Source organism: Cyanistes caeruleus, chromosome 14 (assembly GCF_971803275.1).
Source record: "Cyanistes caeruleus chromosome 14, bCyaCae1.hap1.1, whole genome shotgun sequence".
NCBI classification, from domain to species: domain Eukaryota; kingdom Metazoa; phylum Chordata; class Aves; order Passeriformes; family Paridae; genus Cyanistes; species Cyanistes caeruleus.
Genome location: NC_141714.1, coordinates 5,233,666 through 5,259,979, shown reverse-complemented (window position 1 = coordinate 5,259,979; position 26,314 = coordinate 5,233,666). Strand labels below are relative to the sequence as shown.

The 26,314-nt window shown below is 42.4% G+C and overlaps 1 protein-coding gene and 1 long non-coding RNA gene across 3 annotated transcripts in view; one reads left to right on the top strand and one right to left on the bottom strand.

The window, feature by feature from the left end:
* The window catches only part of HTR2C (5-hydroxytryptamine receptor 2C), a 217,740-nt gene that overhangs the window by 141,916 nt on the left and 49,510 nt on the right, over positions 1 to 26,314 (bottom strand). The gene's annotated exons all lie outside the window — the stretch shown is intronic.
* Positions 2,655 to 6,502, top strand: LOC111929363 (uncharacterized). 2 transcript variants are annotated; one of them, XR_015276493.1, is made up of 3 exons: positions 2,655 to 2,690; positions 4,421 to 4,564; positions 6,278 to 6,502. It is a non-coding gene; the product is annotated as an uncharacterized LOC111929363 (long non-coding RNA). The 2 variants fall into 2 exon arrangements; XR_002864681.2 differs by lacking the exon at positions 2,655 to 2,690 and adding an exon at positions 2,795 to 2,831.

The following is a 26,314-nucleotide window of genomic DNA, read 5'->3' as shown; positions in this document are numbered from 1 at the left end:
CAGAGTGGTCCATCTGCCCAAAGCTGGTCATACTTCCTGAGCTGAAGCATTATTTTAGAAGAAGAATGATTCATGAAAACTGGAAAACTAACATAAAACTCATTTTTCTTCAAGGGCATGAATCCAAACTCTGATAGTTAATGTTTCCAAGCACCACTTGAAGTCAGCTCAAATTTTACTAATTAATGAGCAGCAATGCTCCGTACCCTTTAAAGCATGCTGGCGACAGAAATCCCCAAATCCAAAGCTCTGAGGAGGAGGTCATGCCCAGCCTGTCACTCACTCCAATGGACACGCTTCATCTCCAAAGCTTAGGGGGGCATCTTTTTCCTCTTTGAAATAGTGCAAGACTTATTTGGAGGGCATCTTCGGATGGCATCTGCTTTGAGACAGAGTGCAAGCCGGCTGTCCTCGTAAAAGATGGGTTTTAGCATGTCCTGAAGCTGCACTGTGGCCTTCCACCCCACAGTGCTCCATCCCTCACCTGGGAGTGGGGATAAGAGCACACCTGCACTCTCTTCTCCTTCCACCCTCTGCAGCTCTCTTACCTGCTCATACTCCTGCCAAGTTTCCCTGCTCTCCAGGAGATGGGATGGCTCAGAGTAGCCCAACATTTACGTTTTATGAAAGCATGTCATTTCACACAGAAAACAGTGTCCTATTAAAAAGTTTTCTTAACTGTTTATTCTAAGATCAGTCTAATTTTATTTCTGCAAACAAACATTAAAAAAACAAGGACCAGGAATGCTAAGACCATTCTCATTTCTGCAGTGGAATTTGAACAGACTACTATGAGTAAACAGGATTTCAGATAACTTTTTTTTTCCCCCTAAACTCCTGTGTTATCAAGCCTTGTTAGAAACTCTACAGAAGCCAAGTCCCTAACAGTTTTTGTCTTCTTACTGGGATTTTATCAGACCAAAACCAAAGTAGCCTTTGGATAAATAATTTATCATACTACAAAGCATCTGTTTGAGTCCACTTTTAAAAATAAATAAGTATTTAAACACTCAAATACCAGGCCTATCCAGTCTCCAACATTTCTATTACCATTATAAAGCCTCGCAAAATCACCAAGCAAATACAAGCTGCCACTCCTTCCAATAACAGCATGTTCTTCACACCCTGATTTCATTTTCTTCAACCACATTTCTGAGTCTAAAATAAAACCAAGAACTTCTTGCAAAAAGTGACTACAAACAGGCCCACAATAAAACATTTCTCCCATCTTCACAACCATGCACAAGGACAGAACCAGAACATGCTCAGCCCCTCTCTGAATTTGTCTTGTGGCTCTGTCAGAGGTTACTGCTTTCAAAAAATATAAATGTGACAGTTTCTGCACAGCTTGTGGACCACAGGTGTTCATGAGGCAAGCAAAAAGGTCCAGGATTTACAACATTCTCCATTTTTAGCATGGGAGAAAAAGTTTTAACAGATCAGAGCAGAAAAAGCAAAGTCTCTCCTCTTCAAGTAGAACACCTATGTGCCACCAGGTGGAGGACAGTCAGATATTAAATGGGTGAAGCAAAGCAGAAGAAAGCCTAAAAGAAAGCTTTATATGTACAATTACCACTCTTTCAGAAAACACTTTACAGAACATGACTGTTCTGACAACCAGCTACTGCCAAGGTGTGTTATATTTTAAAAGTAACTATCTGAGCATCTGGGGGCAGGATATCTGCTGCATGAGAGATGACGGCTGCGAGATTTAGCTGAAGAGATACTGAAAGCATTGGAGAAGTGCACAATCTTTAAAAGAATTTATTTCTGCACAGCAGGAGAGCTCAAGGATGTTGTTTCACTGAACAATATAAAATGACAGTAAGCAATGCACAGAGAAGTCCATCAAAAATTAACTTCTTCAGAGCACAAAGCACCACCCAGAGATGAAGGCTCAAATATTCACTGCCTTTTCCCAAACATCACATGGGCTGGGGAGAGAGTCAAAAAACCTCCTGCAAAACTGGCCAAGTTTGGTCTTCTCATTCTGCCTCCTCATTGCCAGTGTGTATCTGCCTCCACACTGCAGCCAGAGCAATGTGGAACTGGGACACATAGGTAATTATCCAAGTATATTTTCTGTATCAAGCTTATAATACATGGAGGAGGAGAAATAATAATAATAATAATAATAATAATAATAATAATAATAATAATAATAATAATAATAATAATAATAATAATAATAATAATAATAATAATAATAATAATAATAATAATTTATTATTAATAATATAATAACTATAACTATATAATTATATAATTATATATAATAGATAATATATTATTATAATTATAATTAAAATAATAATAATGATAATAATAATAATAATGATAATAATAATAATAATAATAATAATAATAATAGTAGTGGTGGATGGAGGAGTGTCTTGATTTGAAAAGATGGATGTCTGCTAGGGAAGGCAAGAGCCTCCCTTGGAGTGGAAAATGTAAAGCCCTTCCCTCCGAATTATTATAATTTTGAAATTAAGGGGCTCTCAGGCAACGATCTGAGGGTAGGAATAAGAGTTCTTTACCAGTATGTACAATAAAGCAAACAAACAACAATAACTGCAGCGCTTACACGAACAGAAGCAGGCCCAGCGAGCCTTCCCCCGGCGCAGTTCCGGGCACGGCCCGCAGGGGCGCTGCTGCTCCCGGCGGAGCGCGGCCTGAGGGAGCACGCGGTAATGGCGGCTGAGCCCACACGGGAAGGGATGGCAGAGAGGCTGTGCTTCACAAACTCCCCTGGGGCAGCCGGTCCCGGTGTCCCGGCAGAACTGTGAGGGGCAGGGATGAGCAGGAATCCCGGGGGTGGTGGACGAGAGGTATCAGAAGCTCCGTCCCGCGGGAGGTCCCGGCAGGGCAGGGCAGGGCAGGGGGCGCGGGGCCCAGCAGCAAAGAAAGGCGGCTCCCGGATGGGTTTCGGCGGTGGCAGCGAATTCCTTTCCCCAAGCCGCAGGTCCTCCTCCGAAGGGCAGAGAGAGAGAAAACAGCTGCCCCCAGCTCCAAAACTCGCCGTATCTCTCCCCTCAGAGAGAAAATCCCTGAGAAAAAGAAGTGTAGCCAGATGCTACACTCCTCTCCCGACTTGACCACTTACTTTGTTTTTCTTAAGTATCCATAGGTAGTCAGAAGTTAGTTTCCTAGCAACTTATGGGAAAAAAAACTTAAGTAAAAAAGAAAGAAACCCACCCCCCAACAAGGAGGAAGAGATGGAACACGCCAAGGAAGAAAGGGTGGATGGGCTGCCAGGGCCTTTGGCTGAGGTGATGGAGCCACTTGTGATGCAGTTGCAGCTTTGCCTGCAGCACAGGTGCAGCTTGAGAGACTGACATTTGATAGACACCAGCTCCAATGCAACACAGCACTCTCTGTATGCCTGAAACACAGCTCAGCATCTCACTTTGATGCTGGCAGGGAAGCCAAGCTCCGAAAGGAAGGTCATCATTTTGATGGCTAGAGCAGATATTGATTAAACACTGCAACCATCTTAGAGATGGTCATAAATACAACAGCTGCTTCACAAATACACCTTCGGCAAAATGCTAGCCACGCTTAGACCTAACAGTTCGGTATTTATAGGCACCCCACACTATACACTCTCTAGCAGCAATAAAGCACCTGAAATGCTCAATACTTGATTTAATGCTTCCTGAAGAAGAAAACTGCTTTGCATAATCTTCTGTAAACTACATTTTATAAAATCTCTTTATAAGCCCATATTTTCTCAGATTACACCATGTTTGGTAAGATGTATCTTTCGATGCTTTTTAATTCCATTAAATTGCAAACAACAGTGAGATAATGGGAAAGCCAAGGAAATTCAGCGGTGATGTACTATTCTAATTAATTAGAAATATCTCCAAGTCATCATTGTGGAATAAACTATTTTAAATATGCAAGGTTTGCAAGTTTCAGCCATTTGTGTAAAACTATCAAAGACTTTCTTGCTATAAAGCTTTAATTCCCATCTCAGAAAACTTGGAAGCTAACCTACTTTTTTCATTATTAGGTCAGGAAACACACCATACAAATTATCCTGGATGAATGTGCCAGTATTTCCATATTAATAGGTTGCATCCACAATGCATAACATCATCCATTGGATAATAAGAAGCTTTGTTATTATTTTTCAATGCACTGGGCAAATACATACACCTAGTAGCCCTATTGAAATGGTAATTAATTATACTTTAATAGAATAAACCAAGATGTTGCCTCTGAGCTACAATACATATTTGAGTTAGGTTACATGGTAATAAAGTACTTTGAAGAAATCCTTTTCTCACAATTTAACAACTCATAAAACCATCTAGACATCAGGTGGTGCTGCTGGAGATCAGGGTGAAGACTGGGGAGTAGGGAAGGAAATGATGAGTACATTTTATCTTGAACACTTTCTGTTCTGCTTCAGTTGCACGGTAGAATCTGAATCAGTCTCCTCACCACCAGCAGGTTAAACCCGCCTCAAGTTCAGCTCAGCAGTGGCAGCATCCAAAAGGGATTTCATGCAGAGTGGCACTCCCACTGCAGTGGTAGCAGCAGTGAGGAACTCTTGGTGAGTGCACACAAGAGGGAAAATATGTCCCCCGAGGCTAGAAATGAAGAGGAACATGGGATTACAAGGCTAGGTTCATCAGGAGCCCTGTCCCATGGGCAGATGCCCCAGTGAGCCCAGCAGCTCTTGGCTGAACACTGAGAGCCTCCATATGGCAGCAGGAGAGATTGTCTTGGTGACTGCAGGGTCCCCTGCTCCTGCTGAGCTCTCCGTGCAGAGGGAGGCTCGGGCCCAAAATCCCTGTCTCCCACAGAGCCAGCAGCTTTGGCAACCTTTTGTCACGCTTGGAGGGACTCACCAGGATCACTCAATCCCAGACTCCCTACAGAGTTGCCAGTGCAGGCTCTCCCCCCTCTGCAGTGCCAGTACAGCACGCTGCACAACTGTCCCCTGTCACCATTTACAGCTGCCACCCCTGTGGGTGCAGTGAGAGGCAGCTGTCACCATTAATGCCACCAGAACCCTTCCACATCACTCGCTGGATCTCTCCAGGAGCCCTGTGGGTGTCGTCCACATTAGGAAGGAATTACTTGGCACACTGGCTTATACAGACACAGGAAAAAGAAACACAGAGTTGTTCAAAACAAGATAACTGTGAGTTACTAATTGCATTCTTCATGGATACTGGTAAAACCATCTTCACTGAGTCTACAACACAAAGTATTAGAGTGATGCTTTTATAATTCCAGAGAAAAAGTGAAATACTGTATCACAGTACTAATCAAACTAGATGTCTTTAAAATCAGTCAAATCTAAGAGCATAGAATTTCCCTCCATTATAGTATTAGTATAAGTTTTTGCCTTTCTCTCTACTACTGCATTATAATTTTGTCAAAAATTATTTCTAAGTCACAGCTTCCAATTCAAACATTCTCCAAATTTATTTTGCCATGTAAGTTAACTGGAAAAATGTACTTTTTGAAATAACTTCATTCCTGTATGGTTCTGTGATTTCCCTGGTGGTTGCACAATGTGCACACATATTTTAGGACAAAACAAAGCACACTTATGCAGAGTAAGCCCAAAAGAGACACCAAATGCAATAACATCACATACAGTATCCAGTAAATTCAAAGTATTTTGCAGATGGGATATCCCTACTAAACAGGGATGGTCATTCCATCCAAAGACACAGAGCTCATTATCTCATAAATGCTCTTTTTGGAAATGCAAACATTTGCTCTGCAGATTGGGAAGGACAGAAAGGAAAGGGACATTTCCAGGATTACCAAGGAATTGCTGCTGGGCTTGTTATGCACCAGAACTCTCAATGAAGATTTCAAATCAAAGAGGTTATCTGGGGCATAAGAGGCTTTCAGATATTCACTGGAGAGCAATTCATCCCAGCATCTTTGAAGTAAATCACCATTCAGTTTGGAAAATTAGAAGTACATCAACATGATATGAGAGCTGAAAGCAGCAGATGAACTCATAATAGGTTAATAGAGAATGAATGTAAATCAATAATTTAGAGTCACACTGGAAATGGTTAGCTGGGAATAGGGGCTCTTCCAGCTACTGCAATGTCCCTTTTGATATAAATAGTGTCAACTGGTACACAGATGGCTCCACACTGAGTACATTTTCACAAAACAAATTATGCAGTTTGTACATCATTGTTTGGAATGTTAACTAACAAGGTAGAACAAAGGTCTATAATTTAAATGATCTTTTAATTTCACAATTTTTTTCTTTTCTGATTTTGCCCACCAGAGAATTATCAAGCAATCTGCAAACTGTTACTTGTCTACACTACTGGAAACGTGAAACAGTTTCAGTCAGCTCAGTCTGTGAAGAAATACATTCCCATTGTAAGCAAAATAAACTTATCAAAGACTTACTCGCTTACTGACCACAAATAAAAACCAGAACTATGTGGAGATTGTCTTGAAAGTCATCACACTAAAAAGCTGTACAAAATAAAGGGTCTTTTTGAAACTGCAGTGGCAAGCATTCCTTACAGAAGATGTCAGGTGAAAGCACCAGGGGCTAATAATGCGTCCCTGATACTGGAGTATGCCTTATTTACCTTACAAAGTATCCTCAATATGGGTATAGTGCTCAAAATACCACACCAAAGTTAATCCTGTACTTTACAGGGAGACAGCTGATAAATCAGATTAGCAAACCAAACGGGAGGAGATGGAGGCAGAGAGTGAGACAGAGATGAAGCTGAGCAAACAGCATTTCTGAACCTGTTCCCAGAGCTCATCTGCCGGGAGGCGCGGGGAAAGCGGCCATCCACAGGAGCAGCACACACCTCACACACAGCCTGGTTTTCATCCTCTCTCATGTTCATACCTCCTCTGGAGCCTACCCACCTTCAGTGCTGCCCGTGCCCATGGCCAGGCAGGTGGGGACAGCGTGCCGGTGTCACCTGCCCAGCATCCGCCAGCCCCTGCAGCCGTGCTGGAGGCACTGAAATGTCAAGGTGAGGATCGCTCACTTGGAAATCAGCAGCACGTGATTATGTTAAACTGCAGCCCTGTGTGTACCTGCAGTACCAAAAATACAATCCTTTACCATGCCAATCAAAGCAGTATTTATAGTGGCTGTAAGAAAGCAGCACACCTAAGGTGGATTGAGGTGATAACTCTGCTCTCCCAGCGATGGGGTGTTTTAGTACAGGGCCTAGTGCTGTGAGCATGCTCCATGCCAGCCTGATGGACTGCCCTTTCCACTCAGAAGACAGGCCAGGAGGAGAATTAAAAATGGACAGATAAATAAATAGCACACATCAGCCCAACAATCCTAGTATTAAAATTCTATACAGAGGGGAAAAAGTAAGATTTTTTTATATCAGTGTACACCTACTACTCCTGGTTGTTCTGATGGCAAGTGGACAGCTCTGTCCAAGGAAAAAAACTGTAAATAACAAATCTTACTATCATTTCCAGCCTGCCAAAGGGAAGCACAATATGTCATAATCTGAAAGCTAGATGACTCTGCAGCCTTTCTGGTCCATCTAATGAGGGTTTATGGGAAGGCAGCACCAGCTTTAGTCATAGAGGGAGCACATCTGCTAAAAGCATGAAGCTCAACTTCATTTATATTTATTAAGTTTGTTTCTTAGCAATATACCAAAAATGGATGACTGAAAATACCTGGTGTGTTTTAAAACTGCAGAAATACCCCACTTTAAAGAGATCTTTCTATAACATAGAAGACTTCACAAGGAGCTGGACTATCACCATTTTAACTCTCCCAGCTTCACACTCCATGCCATTGGGTATGAAAGCACTGACCAGCTACACTGCATTAATACTTATTGTACAATAAAGCTGTGAAAGCCAGCATATGGCTGTTATTTATTACTAATAAGAAAATTCAATTTAAAAACCATCGTAAATAACAGGAAATAACCAGACTGCAGGCAGACCAAGTTAGACCATTCCTTAACAGCACGTTGGCAAAGGGGATTATTCAAACCCTGGGGTACCCAGGAAAGCTTTCCACAGCAAAGTCTTCCCCGACCACTCAGAAGTCTGTATTGTCTCTGTGAAGATGTGCATAAAAGATTCAATGGCAGATCATTGTGTGCTGTTTTGAAGATATTCAACAGTATTTATAATTTTATATATATATATATATATTTATACTCTCTATACATCAGTATATTCATCTCTTGCCATTTGTTTTTTTAATATTGCTCAACATTATCTAAACAAATGCCAGAGGTTGTTGCTACTCAAGAACTCCCAGGATCACTGCAGCCTCAGACCATCAGCAGAGTTTGTAGATGCCTTGAAACAAATGCTGGTACAATAAGACAAAAGGGAAAGGATGAGGAATATTGTGACACAGAAAACCATGCATTGCAGCACGTGCCTGTGATCACAAACAGCCCCTTACAGATACCCTTATGAGAACAGATATGCTTAAAACCAAAGGCATACTGGTCACCACGCATCACTGGGCTTGTCCAGAAAAACCCTGAAGCACTCTGACACCCAGCAATCAATTGCTGACCTTATAAAAATATTTGCCAAGTAAAAGGTGCATTTATTCCTTTTCATTTTAGGTGTAGAAATGAAAGTCATGAAGGAAAGTGATGTGGAGAGGCTTCATTATAATCAGTGTATAAAAGTGCCACTGCATACTGATAATATCATCCTTCACTCCGAAGTTTTCTCTCACAGTGGAACTTAAAAGCTAATGCATAATAAGGAAAGCCACAATAAAAAAAACGAAGTTTAAATCTGTGAAGATTCTTTGAAATATTTATGAAACAGGGCGTTTTAAATCTAGCTATTCAGGCTCATTGTTCTATTATAAAATATTGCCCACAATGTTTTTGTTCTGGTTCCCTTTTGAACAGCAGAAAAGACTGATATTCTTAAAGAGAGGTGCGAGGTACTATTTTAACACCAACCTCTAGTGCTTGCTTTTTCTGCTACTTGCAGAAAAAAAAGAGTGATCACAAGGCAGTTCTCTCCCAGTTACTGAAAGTAGTTGAATTTGACTTTTGTAAAAAAAAGAAATAAATAAAAATGTAGATATAGATATATGTGAGAGCACCACCAATATATGATGAGTTGTTCTTTCCCCAGATCACAAACCATCCAGGCTAGAATTTCCCTGGCATTTTACATTGGACAAAGTAATTTTTTGCAGTCACAGAGTAATGTTTTGAACATTTCAAATCTGAAGCTGAATATATTACTGCTTTGAGAAATTTCATTTAATCCCCTCATTACTTCAGAATAATGCTTCCTATTCACTCTCTGGAGAAGTTTGGCTGTCAAAAAGAATAATGATTTCCAGTTTTTCACTAGAAAAGACCAATATTGCTGCAAAATATGTCTGTATGGATTTTGAGTGGTTACACTTGTACTGCATTACAAAACAGAGGATGGGTAAAAAGTACAACAGAAGTCAAAGAAAACCAAAATTGGATAAGGAAGTGCAGCAACAGCCCCGTGTCCCTAACACAGCATGGACAAGAACACGTAGGGTACAGCCCTGACCTCCCCACGAGTTTGGAAAGCCAACAGGGCATGGCCTGGATTTGGGATCTCCAGAGTTTTGGGAAGGAAGCCAAGGTAGCTCCTGCTTGCTCCTTCAGTTGAACCACCCAGGCACACCAAGGTAGCTCCCACCCCCACTCCCCCCTCGCTGTTCTCTGCCTTTCTTCTTGTTTGTCCCCAGGCAACAGCTCTGTTCAGCTGGGTTTTAAAAAATGTTTAGTAACATTTTCCCAAAGATACAAACTGATGGAACATACTGATCTCCTGCCTTCTCCAACAGCTTTCATCCTTCTACAATCTGTCCCGGTTTAGTGGCCAGAGCTTTTATCATCCCTGTTTTCCAGATGGGAAACGAGTTATCAGGTGACTCAGCTTCTTGTTCAAGGTCATGCACATAGGTTTTCACCAAAAAAGGAAGGCTGTCCAGGCATCCAGATCTCTCTGCATCTGGTCTCTTCAAGGGAAGGGCTAATTCCCAGATTACTGGACATCCTCTGACACACCGGGACTGGAGGCTTTGCAGATGTGTCCTGTGCTTTTTGTGCATTCAGCAAGTTAAGTGTGACCAAATGTAGAAAAGCCAGTGTTAAAATCTCTGTAATTCTGCTGCCTTTTTTTAAACATCTGAGCGTTTAGAATATCTGAATTTTATTGAAACTTAACTGATCAAACATTTTTTTTCTGTTAAAGCCTCAATGGGATTTCATTCCATATTCAAAGATTTGGAGTTACTCTAGAATTCATTGTGAATTGTAGAAAGTATAGAAGTAATTGTATTAAAGGCAAAAGCAGCAGACCCTTTCTGTCTTAACCTGTATATCAGTGTATTTAAAAATAAATCATAACTGTGATTCACACTTAAGGATTTTGTAGGGCAGTGAACACTTCCTTTATGCCTGCAGGCACTCAAAAATAAAAAAGAAGAAAATGGTGTAACCAGAAAATTCTAGCTGCTCACCTCATAGTCTGGAAATTTAACCTGAAAAATTAAGATTCAATGATTATCCCTTTTTCCAGTGCTTTCTCACATATACTTAGTTGAACTAAAGCCCAAGACAAGAGGGGAAAAGATAAATATTATCACAAGTGTCTGTGGTTTGTGCATCACACTGGCATCTATAGCAGTGGCAGGACAATTTCTGAGACCAGGAAAACATATTGTGGCACTGCTGTCTTCCACCCATCTGCTGGGACACTGAGAAGCAGCAAATCACCTTTCACTGTTTTGTCTGAATAAAAAAAAAAAAAAAAAAAGTCCTAATATAAAAGCATTGTCTATAAAAATGTATTCAATATCTGGACAAATGGAGAAAGTATCTTCCTAAAAAAGAACAGCAGGTCTGCCACGGGACCTGGTGCTTTACTGACAGTGAGAAACCCCACAGAGGCACTCCCCTGGCCCATCCTCTGGGACACACATGGAACTGGAAGCAGGATAAAGGCAGGCAGAGCCTCTCCAGAGGAGACAGGGCTGCATCCCTCATTTGCTTGCAAATTATTCTGGAAAGTTTCCCAGACTACAGTTCTGCTCCTCTAGTTTGGTGGCCCATGTATAAGAATGGAAAGGAAATCTGGATTGCTGGCACTTTGGTTTGTGGGAGCCCTCTTTGTTATTGTGTTGTATTAGGTCCCAGTTGGGCATTTTTTTCTTCCAGTTGTCTCATACTGCTCAATGTGAAACAGAATCTACAAAACTCCCATGTCCTGCTGCAAGATTATGAGATTCAAAGCAGTGGAGTTTCTTCCTGAAAAGCTAATTCGTTTACCACCAGTTAGTTTAGCACCATCATTTTTCTCTTGCTAAAAATAAATAAATAATGATGGAACAAGCAAATGAAAAAAAAAATAAAATCCATCAACCCAAAAGAAACCAAGAAACATTTAAGAGGTTACATTTATCTTTCCAGCTGGCAATAAAGACAAGCACTTCTGACAGTCAGTTTTTTAAAGCCCTGGAGTGGATAATTGCAACATAAAGCTCACCACAACTGCTGTGTTTTAACACTTCTTGAAGCACTTGTGTTGCTTCAGGGTTCAGTGAAAGGAGCTGCCCCACATCCCAGACATTTTAAAACTGCGAGGGAAGGTAAATACATCCCTTCACACTTCTCAGAAAAGCTACATTAACTGTTTATTTATCTGGCTGAAATCCTGTGGGAAAAAAAAAAAAATTAGTTTTTGTTAATCCCTTTTGCTCTGAGAGAGATTGTGGTCAACCAAAACTGATCCTTGAAAACAGCCAGGAACAGTACTTGGCATCACACACTCCAGCTTCTTCCAGGAGGCATCTTTCCTCCTGCTGAATCTCAGAATTGGAAAATTAAAACATTTCAGCAGCAGATAAAACCACTAGCAGCAAGACCCAGGGAAGGTGCAGGTAGTGAACAGGAAATCCCACTGGTGTGTGCTGTCTCCTCAGGTCATCTTCTTGCAGTGAGCACGGAGCACATCCAGGCTCCCAGCTCTGCCAGGGCCCGAGCCATCCCAGGGGACAGAGAGGCAGCGAGGGGAAGGCAGGGAGAGAGGACAGGGATGGCAGCAGCTCAGCTCAACCCAGAAATGCCACTGCTCTAATGGATCCAGGGAGGGCAGCAGCCCACAGGAAGTAAAAATGCAAGGCCACAACTTTGAAATGTATTTTAAAAATTAAATAAATGAAAAAATAATAATTTCATAAAAAATGTAAAGGAAGAAAAAGAACAAAAATATCCCAGTAGCAATTCAGAGTTCTTTGCAATTAAATAAAAGGGGTCTGGTTTTTGTGGGATTTTTTTGCCTTTAACATTTATGTAGCACAAGTAAGCTCACGATTGGTCTTTGATTTTCTTTTTATATCTATTTATTCAAGCACTAGACCTCAGGTCTGGAAACCATCAGCTACAGGCTGGAGGCTCTTTGAAAATCCAGTGGGCCAATAGCAAGCCACTGAAATTTTTCAGCTGGTACATTGTTACAGGTTGATTTGAGAAGTTCTCTCAGCACATGAATCCTCCTCTGACAGCAGTGCTTGCTTGGAATGGTCACACCAAGTGTCAGGCACGTCCTTTCCTGGCACCTTCATCATCTGCAACCGGAACAAGAAGCACCTGGAGATGCTTCTCTGAGGGTGAGCGAGGTGTCTGCCCCTCACTCCAGGTCTAAATACAACTCTGCCAGGTAGGAAGAAGTGAAGCTGAAGGAGAAATGCAGCCATAGTTCGGCAAAAAATAGTGTTACAAGGGAAAATGGTTTGCAGTGCTCTTGTTTCTTTCAACAGAACAAAGTATTGTACGTATAAAACCCCCAAACACATTTCATTTAAACACTGGGCAATAGCTCAACAAAATGCTGAAGTACCACAGAGGAGGGCAAATTTATACAAGTATCTAAATCACCAGGACTTCCCCAGACATTCACTTTAAGCTAAAATCTAATGTTAAACACAATTTAAAAAGAAAAAAACCAAACCACCAAACATGAAAACCCCAATCAGAAATCTGGTAAGCGGGTGAGGGGTAATTCATAAAGACAACTACTAATTTTTCCTATGATTCATTCAATGAGTAACCCCCACAGCTGCTGTTCTCCAAGCAGCAAGGAAAAGTTGATTAAGGTACAAAATAGCTGCATGATTAAAGTTTTTTAACTCTGTGGGATCTACAAGCACAGAAGTCAGGAGCAAGGAAGGTCCATCACTAAACCCTCATGGCAGGTCAGGGGGTCCCCATTTCTGCAGCAGATTCTGGTGGAGCTGCTCCCTGTTGTGCCTACAGGAGCAGCAGCTCACACCACCAAAACTTCTTGTCCAAGGCTTCCTGCAAAAGATGACAATTTATTTTGTGTATTTTCCTGTTCCCCTGCTGTGCTGCCACATCAATCCTCACATAAATTCCTCACCTGAGAAGGGACTGAAAGTTTTAACTACTAAAATAGTACAGAATAGAATGCTTTTCTAATCTTAGCACTATTCCAATTCATTAAGCCCTAAACTTTCTGAATTCAGTGTGGGACATAGCTTTTGCTTGTTTAGGGTGCATGGTCTCAAAAAGTAATGGTCACAGAGATGGAAAAAAAAAAATGAAAAGATGGTTTTTGGAACAGAAAACCATTTACAGAGGAGCCCAGAGCTGGACTCACCCAGAAGAGAGCTATTTCATAGCTCTGCTCATAGGGTGTCTGCCCAATGCTGGAGCAGGAGCAGAAACTACAATTATCATTACTAACCCACGTTAGACACTCAAAACCTCTCCCTCCCCCAGCCCTCAACATTAAACTCTAAGAGATATTCAAGGATGCACACACACAATAAAATAAAATGCACAACTCAAAAAACCTTTTTAGTGCTCCATTATCTTGGCTGCTGGGTATTTCGTTGCAAGTCTCTTCTTCCTAAATTGCCTGTTGTTAACAGCTCCTCACGCACAAAGCACTCTGAACCAGAGGGTGTCCTTGGCAGTTTTGCAGCCTTACCCCTCTCACACACCGGTGGCATTTCCAGCACGACTGCAGCTGGTTTGAGTGGACCGATACAAGTTACCTGCCCAGTCACACCCCAACATTTACACCCGAGCATCCTTAGTAACAAGCTGCACAGTGACCTGCTAGCAGGACGGGCTGTTGCTGGGATGGGAGAACATCTACACACAAGCTGCATTCTAGGCAGCAGCTTAAGCATCCCACAGAAGATGCAGTCTGATGAAAGCAGGAAGGAAATAATTGTTGGGGCTTTTTTAAGCTGAAACAACAATAATCTTTTAGCATTCTTCCAAGAGAGCCTCCTATGTGCCTGCATGATGAGGGAGGCAGACAAGTGAGAGGCACAAAGCTGTTCAGACATAGACACAGCAAAGCCTGCAGTACAGAAGCCAGCCCTTACCATGATTTGAAATCAGAACATGGAAGAGGGGACCAGAGATCCTGCTCTGCCTTGGCCTGCAGGTAAGGGGAGGGTAGTGGAAGTGTGACAAGGAATGGTGAAAAAGCTGAGCCTACAACATAGCACAGATCAAAAACTGGTGCCTGAGATCCTATTAAATATATATAAACACAGCCTGTGCCACAGGTATGGCCCCTGCACCACTTTGAGTGGCACACAGGGAGACACTCCTGGGAGAAAACAGCAGCAGCTCTCCCGTGGCAGAGATCACGGTGTCACAACAACACTTCACCCCATCCATCCTCTGGAGAGCTACAACTGTCACATCCAGGCTCCTTTTGTGGCAAGTTTTTAGAATCTAAAAATGACTCAAAGTTCTCCTGTATCTTTTTTAAAGGATATGGTAAAGTCATTCCACCTTTTAAGCTGCAGTTCAAAGTGGATGGAAGGATTCCACCCCGAGCAAGTGGGCTGCTGGGGAGACATCTCCAACAGCTGAGCAGGGATAGGAGAGAAAGGCAGTAGCCACCAAAATTCAAGGGGAGAAAGAACTACCTGGGTGAGGAAAAGAGCTTCCCAGAAGGGTGGGAGAGCCATGCAAGAGGTGACTGTGAATCATCCCAGCCTGAACAGAAGAGAACAGAAATTACCAAGACACCCTGCTTGGAGCTGCAAACCACCTGCCCTGTGCTGAGTGGGCACAGTGGGAATGCCTGGTGGTGGTTCCCCTTCCTGCTCCTGCATGTCTGCAAGGCAGTAACTATTGAGCTCACAACTGCAGAAATAAACAGGGAGAGGTAGAAACATCATTTTTCTCACCTTCTGTCTGCGCTGTGACAGAACATTAGTGCTTTTACTGAACAATTTACCAGTATCAGTAGTGGAAGGGAAGAAGCAAGTCTGAGTGGAAAGAAGAACTGAAAATAGAGCCAGCTGGAAAAAAGATTTCCACAAAGCTAATTTTTAGCCAAAGCTCTCTTTTCTTCCTCCATATACATCTCTGTAGGAGATTTCTAATCGTAATTACTCTAATGAATTAGTCCATGGGAGAAAAGGCAAACATACACTTCAATACTTGGCCAGTTCTAGCTGATACACTCTCCAGAAGAACAATATTTAGCATTTTACACAAATGGCTTACATCCAGTGACTAATTAATCTTCTTTACACAGAGGCATGTGATTTTTTTTTTTTCCTTAATGTTAAAAAAACCCAAAAAGTGCACCATCTCATGCTGATCTTCAATTACAAAGCATTCATTTATTTACCAGAGAACAGGAATGCTACTTTAGAACCTGATGCTGCAGGTCTGCTCCAGCTCCACGCTTCCTATGAAGACAGTATTCCCTGAAAACCAGGGCACCATGGCTAACCACTGCCAGCCCCCCAAAGGGGCAGACATTCCACAAGAAATTAGCTCCCTTAAAACCATTCAGAGAAATTGGTTTCCTAGCCTTGTTAGGGATGATGATGCTTACTTCCCCACAAGGCCCAGATTAAATTCAAGCAGCATCTATCACAGTGATTTTTCAGCCAAGCACTGATATGTTTTATAGTCACACTGCCATAAAATATTTCTGCTTTCCTATCAGGAGGAGACCAACTCCATCCCTGAGGCAGAATATTCTCTGAGGGTTAACACAGCTGTGTCTCCAAGAAGCTCTGTACACAGACTGTGTACAAACAGCCAGGAGAGCTTTGAGAGGCTCTTGCCCATGGCTTGGGCATGCTGAAATTGATCTTTTCCTGACAGCAGAACTGTGTGGAGCAAGCAGAAAGGATAGATTTAGATGCCATTTCCAGGGCAATAACCGGCTCCAGCACCACAGAGTGGGTCATCCCAAGGGTTGGCCCATCATTAAATATCACACACACACCACTTTTGGCTCTCCACAGAAACCAAGCTGACCCACTCTGTTTCTTACACCCAGACCAGTGTTCCAGGAGGGTCATCAGAGGTGGGTTACAAAACCATAAAAAGACAGCAGCTAAGGGCTATGTGTTGATGTGCTCCTGAACTGAGATGTCAAGAAACCTGCAGGGGATCACACACAACTCTTATATGGCAGTGAAATGATCTTTCTTCCAATGGTCTGAGAACATGTTTTGGGGGTTTACATTTCTGATGCACTAATTGTTAAAATATAAAAGCCCAAACCATATAGCACTTTCTAGAACACAATTCACTTTCTGTGAAAAGCTGCTATGAATTTAGGTAAATTTTCATGAATATGTAAAAAGGTAATTTTCAAGGATTCACAGACTCATTTCACACAGAATATTCTTCTTAGCCACACCAGGCATTGACCATCAGGCAATGACTCACATCCTGCACACTCAGGTTGACATGAATTGCTTTCAGCTCTCCCATATGCAAAGTGAATCAGCATAAAACTTGTCAAATTGCACAAAACTCTAAGGCAAGTCACACTCAGAGTTACAACCTTGGACAGCGAATATTACATCTGTTCCTTCCGTGGTAAAATATTGTTATCATCATAAGTTTATTATGCAAACATTTAACATCTTCAAAAAATTTCCCTGAGGTTGCAAACTGAACAGGTACAACACATTTCAAGTATTAATGTGTTAAATATCTCAAAATCTTCATTATAAAACCATAATGGTGCACATGATGCACTGTAAACCATCATCAAACAGAGAGACAGCATCTCTCCAGAGGAGATGTGAGTGGAAAGGCACAAGGAGAGCTAGCACAAGACAGCACCACAGCTCTCTGTCCGAGCAAGCCCAGCTGGGAGGGGAGGGAAGAAGTGCAACAGATACCCTGGGATCCAGGCAGGGAGGCTGAGAGAGAATTGGGATACCTCTGACACACTCTCTGAGCCTGAGCCAGGTGTGGACAGAGCAGCAGGAATGCTGAAGGTGAAAAGTAAAAGAGGATGAGGAGTGAAAATTTGGCCAAAAATAAATAAAAATCACAGCACTCTTTGAGGAAATCACAGTATATTTGAGGAGCCCAACTCACTGCTGTCCTTGAGCAAGATCCGTAAGAGATGAAGGAACTCAGCATGAGAGGTGAGCACAGAGGCAGAAGGGGCATCGAGGAACAATGACAGAGACAGAAGAGATGAAGAGCAGGCCAGCTGTCAGTAAATCAGATTACAGCGAGCACAAATCCTGCCACAGGACAAGCAGGAGTCTCAGTGTGTCTGAAGAAGCAGGAGGATTCAAGGAATGCCTCTTTTCTGAGGACTGGTTTGGGACCTGCTGGAGGCAGCAGCCTGGCAGAGGTGTGGGCAGGAGGCAGGAGGGCTGCCCTGGCCACAGGGACAGGGGATGGCTGCTGGGGTCAGAGGGCTCATGGAGAGGAGACACAGAACAGAGACACCTACAGAAACTGCAGATGGGAATAAAACTCTGTAGGAGTAAAAGTGGAAGGTAAACCACCAAATGGACAAAAAACAAACGAGGAAAATAATAAGACAAAAGAACAAAATGAAACAAAAACCAAACAAATAAAACCCAACCAAATGAAAAGACTGAAAAATAGTCTATAAAATTATAGAGCCACTGCCAAAACTCACTGAGGATTATTGTACTCAAAATTCTGAGTCTGTTAAAGCTACATTATTTAAAGTTGGTTTGCAAATATATTACAAAAAGTTGCACACAGTTACTGACTGAGGACAACTTATATTTTCAAATGATTGTTTGAGCACACAGTTACTTCAATTATTTCACTTTGCAGTTTTCCAAAAACTACAAACCTTATAGTCCCAAACTGTGAAATTAAGATGCTGAACACTGATGCCCTCAGAAGTAAGGCCCCATGTACACAGAGGAGAGGGACAGTTTAAGAAGTACAGTCAGAAAAGTATCTGTAATAACAGTGAGGATTATTCTGGGACCTCCTGAAAGTGAGAGAAATTAGAACCATGGCTCCAGATGGAAGAGGAAGGTGCAGCTCTGATGTTAGATGGAGGAAAGCACACCATACCCAAATCTGTACAACTGAGAGAGTCAATATTAGCTGGAGTCATCCAACAGTCTGGCCAAGAGGAAACCCTTTCTTTGTTCATGAACTGGAAAGATTTTCTCTCATGCACAAAACAGCTTTGGCTTTTTTAGGAGAACTAGAGAGTCCTGTTCCAATTGATCTGCCTTTCTGCCTGTTCTACTAAAGAAATGCAACACCTTTTGCCAGCAGATAAAGAGGTCGCCATCTGAAGTTGACCTTCATTCTTGGACTGCTTTAATTCAGACAAGACCAATGTGTTTTATATTTTTTGAGCATCTTACTGAAGCTAGTATCAAAGAGAGACTACAGGCAGGCACATATTTGGCTTCGCTCACAACTTTTCATCAGCAGATTTCAGTGTTGATCACGATGATTTCATTCAAAGCAGTCCCTCAGCTGGCCCAGACTGATAAACTGCCCCCATATACTGGATTCCTAAATCATAGAAACATTTGACAGGGCTTCAAAGTCATTTCTTATGCTGTTCTAGAAAGTTTGAATTAATTTCTTCCTCCACTGCATAAGGAGAAGTACTAATTCTTATAACAGATCCAAAGAACTATCACAGGATGAATCACCTAATGAATTACTCAAGTATGTGATTCTCTCACTTTCTGCTGCAGCTCCCTACATGCTGTTCTATTTCTTTCCCCTTGTGGCTTATGCAGTACAGTAAGCCAAAGCACGAGTCTTTCCATTCCAAAACAACATCATAGAAACCTCAGACAAACACTGTACTTCATCCTGGAGATGCTTCCACAGCAGACTGTGCCCTGTAGTAACCTCTAGGATACTGCTGAAACACTCCTACATAAAGTTAAGCCAATCCTAACCATGTAAAGTTCAGCCAATCATACAGAGCTGCATTATGAAGTTTTGTGGTCGTAGCCCACACAGTTCAAACATGACACACTTGCAGGCAGCCAGGCAAATCCAGCTGAAATCCAGGAAGGAAACCTATTTCAGTGGCAGCTCTGAAACAAGTGGCCATATTCACTGCCTGCCCCAGGTTTACACCTGCAGGTTTAACTAAAATTGTGTCACTGTATCCACCCTCAGCTGTGCACATTCAGCAGCATCTTCTCATTCAACACAGAAATAAAAGTGGGTTCCCTTGTACAAAAGGAAAGCAATCACCAAGCAGCACCAGCAGACTCTTAGCTCCTTCCACAAGCCAGCATAAAATCAGTGAAATAACTTCACTGGGCTTCAAGAAATATTTACTCTGAGTCCCCATGGAGTTGTGTTCCCACAGAGGTTCTACAGCTCAATTTTTCCTGCAACCACATAGACTGATGTAGATATTTATACTTCAACTACAACATATGATGCAAAATTAAAGTGACTACTCTCAAGGAGCATTAACAAAACAATGAAATTAATGTTATGAGGTTATATGGCTTAAAAGGGGTATCTGCTTAAAAGTGCAATACAAGAAAAAGACTCAAATCCCTGTTGGAGCTCCAGAATTGCATCCAGGACTGACTGCCACCTCTGTGATAAACAGGAATCTCAACAGCAGCAGGGCTGCTGTTAGCAGTGTGGACACAGAAAGGGCAGCCAATAATCCAGTTTCTCTGGTGGTACAGGGCTGTCCTCTCCCATCTGAAGCCACGGCCCAGCACTGCCTCAACAGCTTGGCACCGCATCTCCCACCAGAGATTATATTCCTCTCCAGGCATTTGGGGTGTTTATATGAATAGCCCTTAAATTGTCCCAGCAAAAATGAGCCTGCTCAGCTCTGATCATTTCCTTTTCATTAACTAAGCTCACTTAGTGCTTCTTTACCCATTCCAACACAAGCTGCTCAGACAGGAGATCAGTGCAGGCAGCCCTTGTCACCTGTCAAAGCTGTCGATGCAGAGGCTGCACCCCTGATGTAGCATTGGCTCATCTCATAACACAGAACTTTACAATTAACAACATTTCAGACTTTTTTTTAATAAAGCAAGACTTATTACTATGAAAATTAATTAATCTGTTTTTATATCTCCGCTATGCCAAGCTTGTTGTATATCTCCAGACCTCTGTAAGCATTTGCAGGCCTCAGTTATCCTCTGCAAACCATGGGAAGCAGCACTGCTGTCTGTGGTCTTTGTCTAGATGTTCTGCTGTTAATCAACCTTCCCTTTCTGTCACAAAAGGGTTTGTTAACAACAGTACACACTTATTTTGTTTTCTTCTGTAGGGCTGCATCCAGACACCTTGGACAGTTTTCTAGTTTTGCTTCAGTTTTTCTTCTGACAGATTCTTTACCTCAAAACTGACAGCCTTTCCCCGAGGTGTGCTGCACAGCCATGCCTCTACACTTCTAAGTGGATTTCTCTCCACCCTGAGTTTTACAGATGCAGCACCACAGCTCTTTGCCACAGCACCTCCTTTCTTTAGCCCACACCTCAGCTCAGACAAACCAAAAAGGGAGGCAGGATATGTGCAGGTGCCACCCATACAAGGGACCAATCCACAGGAAACTTCTTATGCATCTTTCCACTCTTCCCCACCCCCCCCCCCCCCACCCCCATATTTACTCTTCTTGATAGATTCTCAGGAAACTTTTCACCCTGCATGATTTAATCCTCTTTGGGCTTTGCCCTAAAGCCCAGTAACTCCCACTGTCTGCAGAAGTAAACAGGAAATTAACCTCTCCCTATCACACAAAAACCAGCCAAAATTGGTATAGCTATCTATAATAAATGGGCAAAGTGTTAATATGTTTGCCTATATGAGTATTTTACATTCAGAACCATAAAAGAGGCATTATTATTATTATTATTATTATTATTATTATTATTATTATTATTATTATTATTATTATTATTATTATTACTTCTTCAAAGAACTGTAATTATATTGTCCTGTTTCACCAGGCAACAGTACCAGTGCCTGGCAAAAGGCCACTGGCATACATATTATAAAAGGTAGAAAGAATAATGTTGAGTGTGCAGCAAGGAGAGGACAGGACAGGCTGTGGGAATTACCAGCATTTCAGCAAACAGGGAAATGCTGGAAGATACAGAGTCAATAACTTCAAGGGCATCAGCTGAGCACAATAACTATCAGAAACACACCTGAATGAAATGATACAGAACAATTGATGGAAGATAATGAAGTGAAAATATTCTTCAGTAAACAATGTCTGACCTTAAAGAGATCAAAAAGCTCAACCCAGAGTAAGGAAATAGATCTTTTGAAGGAGAGGTGTTAGCCCTCAGACAGTTACATTAAGAGCACAGTCTTTCACAGAGAATTTGTTTCACAGGCTTATTCTAATTTAGAAGGAAGCAGAACTGATGCTGCTGCTACACTCTGGCTGCAGTGTGCCACCCCACGAGCCCAGTGACACTCAGGGTCCTCACAGCACGACAAGGCTGTGAAACCACAGCCTGCAGGAGCAGGGGATGGAGACAGAGAAACAGAGTTTCTGCACAGAGCAGAATTCAGGATGGTGTCATTCCTACACACATCTCTTCAACCCAGGTAATCCTGGGTTACACATCAAAATGGAAGACCTCAAAGACCAGAGTGAAAGACATAAAAACAGTTGCAGAGAAGAAATTATTAACAGTGATATGTCAGTCTAGTCTTCTTTTCTCCATTCCTAATCCAAACCTTGTACCACAAAAATCCCAGATAAATCAGTAGGCCAAAAAGCAATTATTCCCCATGTTAAAACTGTTCAGGCACAGGCAGAGAGCTAACACCCCGACTGATTTGCATCCTGAGCAGGTGATTGCTACTCTGCACTACACTAACCTGTGCTTTGCATCCTCTTTCAGTCAACTCCCACCTCAAAACATCTTTCCAAACACCTTGGACAGGGGGAAAACCTCATCCCTTACCTGGTGACATGCTGCAAGCGGGAGCAGGGACAGACACGGCGGAGCTTTCTGAGCACAAGAGCCAGCCCACTCATTCTCTTGTGCTCACAAATTCTCTTCTTATCTGGCCTCACTCACAGATAAAGCTAAGCCACTACATAGAGACAAATCCTAAATATTGACAGCTCGTAAAAGGCTTAGTACTGAGCACTGCTATGAAGTATTATTTCACAGAATAATTTGCTTTCCAGAGCAAGCTGCGTTTCACTACCAGGGGAGAAGCTATCAGAGATTCAGAGAAAGCTTCTGAATCACAGCTGGGGAGGCAGGCACTGCACAGGGCACTGGGTACAAACACTGCTGGCAAGTGCCAGGCATCTGCCAAACACCTAAGAAAAATTATGTACACCTGTACAGGAAAGGGTAAAGCCAACAGCATTCTGAAAACACTCAGCATTGTGCACCAAGTGTGTGAGGTTCATTCTGAGCCTTAGGAGTAAGCTAAAACCAAGCAAGCCCCCCATGGGAAAAAAAGTTACTTTAGATTTTGAACAGCTTGTCAATTCAGTTTGCTGCTTGTGTGAGCACGCAGGATGGAGTAGAGCACAGACACAAGTGAAAACTTAAGAATATCAAGATTTTATTTCAGCATCAGAGCAGACTTAAAGCCTGCATCTGACTCTACAGACACTCCTTGATTTACTTTCATCAAATTCTCAGCAATATTTTATGATTTAGCCTTTTCTTACCAAATACTAACACCTAATTTCCAGAAACATCCTTTGCAAAATGGATTTTACTAAACTGATTATTTAATATGTCAACTTTCTTCTTTTAATGATACTAAATATTTACTGCCTTCACATTTCATGGAAAACCCAGACCATTCATGCCTGCCTCACTGATTGACATTCCCTTCCCTGCAGCTCATCACATCCTCAGGCACATCTGAATAGCCTTCTGTGTCCAGAGGGAGGGGATATTTAGCAGCAACAGATACTTTTGGAGCCATGTGTTTCAGAAATTTCCCACCAATTTGACAAATAAATTATAAAGTACCTCCCTAGTTTCAGCAAAGTACTTCTGATTTGCATTTCTGTGGATAAAAATAGTATTCAGGGGAAAAGTCCAAGACAGGCCCAGCTTCATTCAATTCCCTGTTTATTCCTAGTGTTATGAGTCACTAATAAAAAGCTTATGGGACAGCCAGCATCACTGGCCTTTTATTAAAAATCCTCCTGGAAACAGAGGTGGTACCACAAGCATTTGGATCCTGATCTTCCCTGCTCACATCAGTTCTAGACAGAAAACATTCCAAACACCAGAGGCTGGACCAGGCTCACTCAATGCAGTGGTCTGGGGAGGTTTCCTGGGGCAGCTCTGGTGCCAGGTTTCCATTCTGCTGCTCAGCCCAGTTTCATGCTCAGCTTGTTCTCATCTGCACAGGCTGTTCATCTCATTTTTGACACTTTCATGACAGAAATTATAGTGATAAAAACACAAAAGCAGCAAGGAACCTACAGACACTAAGCCATAAATGTCTAGGCTTGTCCTTCTTGTGCTGTGAAATGAGAGGACACAGGAATGAAGAGCCACCAATTTAAAACTGGACATGAAAACCACTGGAACTTTGTACCAACACAAGAGGTTAAGACTGAAGAAGGAGTTAAAAGAGGATGGAGCACTGGTATCACCTGACAAGAACATTTAGGTTTCAGTACAATGAGCAAGACTCTCCAGTGACTGCAAGCCCCTGATTTCTCTGCAGAGGACCATTATCTCAGCCTCAGGCCTGTTTTATCCTTCCCTGCAGGAAGATTCTTGCTGCTCCCCTTGAAGCAAAGGTCCCTGAGACTAAGCAGGACCAGGCTCAGTCCAAGCAGAGATCTGAAGCAGCTCAGCAGCTCCCATGCCCCAAAAGTGGCCCCCCTCTGTCCCAGAGCACTCATGTCAACCCTTGGTCCCCAGCTGGGATTACACACAATCCTCTGACTCAGAACACCCTTCACTGCTGCTATTCCTGGGTTCTGTGAGTGTCCCCTGCTGAATACTTGTGGGTGTCCCCAGGGCACTGCAGTGTCCCTGCTCACACATCCACTGCTCTGCATCCACCCATCACCCTCTGCACTCTCCAGCGGGGAACAGGAGGGAAACAAAGGCAGCAAGTGGGAAAAACGACTGAAACAATCCCCTCAGACAAGGGACCCTCCATTTCTCTGATTCCCAGCTCTGTGAAGTAGCTGTGCATGTAGTGGCAAGATCTGGCTTACCAAACCAAACCAAACCAAACCAAACCAAACCAAACCAAACCACAGCAGCAGCAAAAGCTGCATGTGTTCAGGAACTTTTTACTTGGTCATTTTCTCCAGTGGGACCCTAGGCAATTTTGACTTCTCCAGTTCCTGGAGAAGCTATCCTGCATCTCCCAGTCTTTGCCCAATCTACCTGCCAGGCCATTGACCACAGTGTGTCAGTCCCTCCTTCTGCCACTACTCACCTTTACCTGGGTTGTTCTCAAAAGAGTCACAGCTGACATTTCTTGGGCCACTGCAGTGGCACTACCCATCGTGGCTGTACAAGGCACAAACAGCAATTTAAAAAATATCTGATCTATTCAAGCCAATGCTTTTCCACATGCAGATCCCTTCTGAAGCTCAGATTTATCACCACTCTTGTCCTGATGCACAGCATAGCCTTGCTGCAGCTATTCTTTCACTGCCTTTTAAAACTGAAACCAGTAAAACTAATTTCATTAGATTTGCAAGGTATGTAAGGCACACTTTATTTTATCTTAATCTGCAATTTTCTGATTGTTCCCTCATCAAAAGAACAAAGCTACTACAGTGGCTGTTAGTTTAGAACACATTTGTCTTTATTAAAAAAAAAAAGGCCTAAAATAAGCTGAGACTGTAACAAAATGTAGTGGATGCTGTCTCACCCTTTGAAAGGACTGAAGCGTTTTTGTCAGCTGCCTGAGTTCATGAAAAAAAGCTCAAAGGTGGCTGCAGGAGGTTGTGAATGGAAAGCTCTCCCTCTCCCCAGGGCTCGCTGAATAGTTTAAAAACTGTTCTTAAAACAGTAGAGGAATGCTTTTCTATACTTTAAAAAAGTATCCTCACCACTACCCTCTTTTTTGTATGAAAGAAAAATAAAATCAAGAAACAGCTCTGAAATGCTTGCTGTCTGTTCTGTAGCTAGACAGGACTGATGGCCCAGCTCATTGCAGGGCAGTTGGACAGGATGATCTTTAAAGGTCCCTTTCAACCTAAACTATTCTATGATTCCATGTTCTGCATTTCTGTTAAAGCAGCATGTCCCTCTTTCTGGAGATAAAAATGTACTTCAGAAAAAGAATGCAGAGAAAATGAAGTCGAGTCACCTGTGTTTTTGGCTTCATTGCCCAAAACCAAACTGTTCCACTTACATCCAAATCAGACAAGAGAGAAAATTTGAAACTAACCCAGAATTAGGTCCTTGGCATTCAGACTGTGAACAGGGGCAGAGCTGGACTGTTCACAAAGAAAAACTTTGAGGCTAACAACACCAGACAGCCTTGGTGGATACACAGTGCACATCAGGGCAGCCTGTTTGGGCGTTCCTGAATTTTGGTGACCCAATCTAGCTAAAACTGTAGCATGAGGTTGTACATTCCACCCTAAGCAAAGTCAGATAGATTTCAACCCATAAGTGTCATTTTGTTTGGAGGCTCATGGCTTTCCAGGGGCTTGGCAAGAGACAGCATTTACACAGTGTAACATCCTCAGAGGTGTTGCTCTAGCAAGGTGAGACCCTTTAGGAAAGTGACATGAGCATTACCAAGGTCTAAAGGCAATCAGATGTTACAAAGCCCTTCAAAAGTTTTATGTTTTGGGCCTTCTGCACCAGCCCTGACCTCTTCCTCCAACCAACTGATCCAGATCACAAGGCAGTACTTCCATAAGAAAGGAAATGTAACAACAATTAGCTATTACGTTCACATCAGGAACTTTTGGCTTTTAACAGCTCTGTTTCTGGAGGATTCCAGCTTGCTCTTTGTAGGTGGTGCACAGATAACTGTGATTTCCTCGAGCTGCAGGCACAGCCAGGTCAAAGCTCTGTGTGGCAGATTCCTCTGAGCCAGACCTCAGC